The 4737-nt window shown below is 54.8% G+C and overlaps 1 non-coding gene across 1 annotated transcript; it reads right to left on the bottom strand.

Annotated features, from left to right (window-relative positions):
- Positions 1-547: 547 nt before the first annotated feature.
- TRNAG-GCC (transfer RNA glycine (anticodon GCC)) lies at positions 548-618 on the bottom strand. Its single transcript has one exon. It is a non-coding gene; the product is annotated as a tRNA-Gly (tRNA).
- Between the last annotated feature and the right edge of the window lie 4119 nt (positions 619-4737).

Here is a 4737-nt window from a genome sequence, read left to right as displayed (position 1 = left end):
ATATGGCCTTACGAGGGCTGAGTAGAGTGGCAGGATCATCTGCCTTGACCACACTCTTCCTAATGCACCCCATGACACCATTGGCCTTCCTGGCCACAAGGGCACATTGCTGCCTCATGCTCAATTTGTCGTCCACCAGCACTCCCAGGTCCTTCACTGCAGAGCTGCTTTCCAGCATGTCAGCCCCCAGCCTGCACTGGTGCATGAGGTTATTCCTCCCTAGATGCAGGACCCTGCACTTGCCCTTGATGAACCTCAGGAGGTCTCTCTCTGCCCAACTCTCCAGGTCTCTCTAATTGGCAGCACAACCCTCCGGTGTATCAGTCTCTCCTCCTAGCTTGGGATCATCAGCAAACTTGCTCTCTGTCCTTTCACCTACATCACTGAGGAATAAGTTGAACAAGACTGGACCCCGTAGCAGCCACAGGCTTCCAACTAGACTCTGCACCGCTGAGGAGAGCCCTCCGAGCTCTGCCTTCCGGCCAGCTCTCAATCCACCACACCGTCCACTCCCGTAAGCTGCACTTCCGGAGCTAAATAGGAACGCTGCATTGGCCGGGAATCGAACCCGGGCCTCCCGCGTGGCAGGCGAGAATTCTACCACTGAACCACCAATGCCCCTGCTCCACGCTGCCACTTCCCATCTCTCCTGGCCTTTCTCCTCTACCTCTTCTCGTTCCAGGCCACTGCCCTAATCTTCACTTGAGCCCACCTCTTGCATTGTAACTCACAAGACGCTCTTTCCCCTCCCCTCTGACATGACCTTCTCGCAGCCTCAGGCTCTGAAGAGCTTCTCAGTGGAGAGGACAAGGGCTAGAAGAAAGCATCCTCAAGGCCAGAAGGAGCACCCGGTGCTCAGACAACTTACTCTCGCCATCCCGCTCGCTGAGATGTCCAGAGAGTGAAGGACTTGCAAGCACAGACTTTGAAGCGTGCTTTCTTCCAGCGCTTCCCTCTCAGATAGGTCTCTTGACTCCTGCAAGACAGACGTTTGCACACACTCCCCTCGGTTCCTCTTTCTTCAGTTGGAGGCTAGGGGTTTCAGGAGGAGAAAGTAGGGGCTTTTGATTTGGGAGCACACGTCACCTGAGAAAAGACAAGAATGGGAAGCCTTAGAGTGTGCTGGCGAGAAGACAGGGGGAAACAGCGTGGCAGATCCCTTGCTGCAGGAAAAGCTACACAGAATGGAGCCACAGAGAGCCACTGCCTGTCTGGATGCACAGCCCAGTCACGGAGATTGTGTATTAAGCACAGGAGGTGCTCCGTGGCACGAGCACTCTTGTAGTGACACCAAAGGAAATGCAAGGAACTGTGTTCTCCAGAGGAGTCACGCTCTTTTGCTGCACTGGAAATATAGCACGACTGGCCTCAGCGAGGAGGAGGAGGAGGAAGTGGGAGTGGGAGTCCTTTCCGCTTTTCTCCATGCAGCCATATGAGGCCTGCAGCAGCCTCATAGCAAATGAATAACCAAGAATTCCTCTTGGCGAGAAAAGGCCCAGGCAGAATTAAGATCTTCAGCAAGTCACTCTTCTAGCGAACCATCTACGAGGATTTCCCCGCTGCGGAGCCGGCTGTCAACACTCAAGAAAGCCATTTGCCAATGGCCCCTTTGCTTCCTGAAAGGACACAGAGCCCCAGACTTCTTGAGAGGACAGGAGAGGCTTGGGAGGGGCAGAGGACAAGGAAACAATCAGAGGGCTTTTCCAGCTTGTCCTGCTTAGCCCATGCATCTGTCTTTTGCTGTCTTTTGCGGTAGAGATACCCATGGGGCATGCCCCTTTGGATGCCAATCAGTTTGTGACACCCGGGACTCCAGAGCCTGGGCGCCTCCACAGCCTCAGTGGAGCCGTCAACACACAAAGGGCGCAGAACACAGTCCAAACCGTCAAGGTCCGCTCTTACCAGCCTGCTGGTGGCCCGACTGAACTCTGTGAAAATATAGGCCACCATGCCCCACGCCAAACAGTTCTCCACACCAGAGCGGAACAGCTCCTTCATGAAAGAGAGGATCGCAGCCTTCACCTGCCAGGGAGCGATTGCCAAGGAGGGGAGCGATTAGTCCTTCTCGCCAAAAGCTCAAGGAAAGCTGCCTCTCACCGGTATACACATAAAGTCCCTAGGATCTGTGGAGGGCTGACAAGGAGGCAGAAGATTTCTTAGCTTCTGGTTTCACTGCTGGGCTTCACCGCCAGGCCTCCTCTTTAGCCAATGCAAGAATGCGGCATGCCCCTTCCCCTCGGCAGTCTCTCTCCCGCCTCTTTGCAAGGCTCCACTTAGAGCTCGTCAACCATCACCCGGAAGATGTGCCCAGCTGCTCATTCGGCAGTCCCAGCCACTGGACAAGGCAGTCCCCAAGGCCCCCTCCTCACAGTAGCTCTGCTGCTAGCAGGACAGAGCCGGAAACCTGGGCTAGGTCCAGAATAGCACCCTACTCTCACTTCCTTGCCAGGGTCGACACAGAGGGAAGTGCTTTTGCTGCCACTCACCGCGGTACCATCCCTTCCGCAACCACCTCACCTTACTCCGGTGGTCTCCAAACACAGATCCCACTGCCTTCACAACCAGGCGCATTTTCTCTCTTATTCTCAGAGCTGAAAGAAATACGGATACGCTGCCGCAGAGTGCCCTCTCAACAACAACGTGGTCAAAGGCTCCCTATCCTGCACAACTCGGCGGAAAGCACAGGTCAGAAGTCTGGTGTCAGTAGAAGCAGCAGAAGCTGTGAGCAACTCCGCTTCTACAGGCACAACTATTTTACGGGGACTGCCTCACGCAGACAGACTTAGAGGGATGGGATCTCCCCTGCAATTTGCTGCTGTTTGTGCTTGGAGCCTTCCTGAGCTTAAAACGTCGCCCCTGGGGCAGCCCGGCTTCTAACTCTCCAGGCAGATTCTTCAGCTGCTTCAGTACAGTTCAGCAGAACACAAGTCACCTGGATAACACAACCTTTGTGAGCACTTAGCATCTCTGTGCCTCACCACTGGCGTGACCTTTCTCAGTTGAACCGGGGAGAGGAGCTTGGGCCACGTTTAGTGTGCGTGCAGTCAAGCCCACACCACTCCCCTTACTGTCCTCCAAGTGTTACTTACGGTCACAGCGAACCAAAGATCTGAGCAGGTACAGGGACGTTGTTCTACAAGCCTCGCTCTCCGTCCCTGAAAGGCAAAACCAGCAAGCGCCTCTTTGTGAGAGGCAGGAGAGAGGCCAGCGGAGCAGCCTGAAAGGCAGACTGTCATCTCTCCAGCCGGGAGGCGGTGCAGGGCTTTGCCCCGCATTTGCTCTCTCCACTCCCTTCAGAAAACACTGCTCTTTCTCCTCTAGACAGCCCCAGCCCCGGAGAGAAGGAATCCTGTGAAGGGAGACCCTCAGCTCTTCAGAGCTGACAAGTGGCAGGAAGAAGTTACTAGGGCAGAAGTGAGACCCACCATCCACATTGTTTGTGCTGGCGCCAATCACCAAACCCTTTCCTCAAGCCTTCCCTTGCCCAAAACTGTTGCCTATGGCACACATCTTGTAGGGAAATAGCTGACTGCCTCGTGATCCTGGAGTCTCCATCTTTGGGGGTGAAATTCAAGTCTTTGGATTACTTTGAGAAAATTGTTAGCAATGAGAACCTAAAAGCAGTGAAGTCCATGGAATCTATCGTTCCTCTTCAATTCCTTGCTCAGCCCCTTCCCAGCCTCATCAGGACAAGCTGTGGGCTTCTCCCATCCCACAGGTGAATGCTGTAACACAAGGCTGCTACATAAAACATAAGTAATGCACTGAAATCAGCTCTCTTTCCACCTGCTGTGTTTTGTGTTGAATACAGCCTGGGTAGTTCCATCCACAGCCCAAGCAGTACTACTCCACTCTCTCTCTTTCTAGGGCCTGGCATTTTGCACCCTGCTGCCATACAGGATGCCTGCGGGTGTGACACACACGAGCACCCTTCTGAGTAGAGGCTTGGGTGCTCGAAGTCCTCGTGTGCCCCTACTTCTACAGCTACCTGCCCTCTTCCTGGCTTGCTCCCAGGTCCCATGCCTGCCAGAGCCCTGCCCAGGTCCTCCGTCTTCCTCCCCAGAGCATCACCGAGCTTTCTCTGTGGCTCAGGAGGAGCGTCTCAGGGCACAAGGTCTTCCCAGGCAGCTCTTCCTTCACCAGTCGCTCAGAGGAGCCACGTTTTAGAAAGAACAGAAGAGCACTCCCAGTGCTTCCTGGGAGACTTCTTACTTAGACCTCTCTGGCACTTTGTCATCCAAACAAGGGCGATTCCCCTTCCCCCCTCGCTTCTTCCTCAGGTTTTCCTTGGGCAAGGCCCCCCTGAGGGGTCAGCAACACAAAAACCAGAGTCCAAACACCCACAAATGGCCAGAGGCTACTCCTCCAGGCTCTGGAAGATCAATCCCCGCCTTGCCAGAACACAACCCTCCCACATATGCATTCTGGAATCACTTCACCACCTCATGGCGTTCAAGGTCAGGTTAGGATTCACAGCCCTCTCTACCTCCCTTCCCCCATACACATACAGCTCAGACACACTGCAAGGACAGCAGGTCCGCAGGCACCACAACAGCCCTGCCAGAGCCAGGGGCTTGTCAAGAGGCCTCGGCCACAAGCGAGCACTGCACGAGCTTCTGCTCCACAAGCAAGGCTTTATTTTTGTCAGCTGAGTGCACTGGCTCCCTGCTAGCACGGCCTTCTCACCCTTCACTTTCCTGGGGGAGGTGCACTCTGGTGACCTCCGAGCTGGTCTGA

Source organism: Rhea pennata, chromosome 1, assembly GCF_028389875.1.
Source record: "Rhea pennata isolate bPtePen1 chromosome 1, bPtePen1.pri, whole genome shotgun sequence".
Taxonomy (NCBI): Eukaryota; Metazoa; Chordata; class Aves; order Rheiformes; family Rheidae; genus Rhea; species Rhea pennata.
This window is presented reverse-complemented; position numbering and strand designations above follow the sequence as displayed.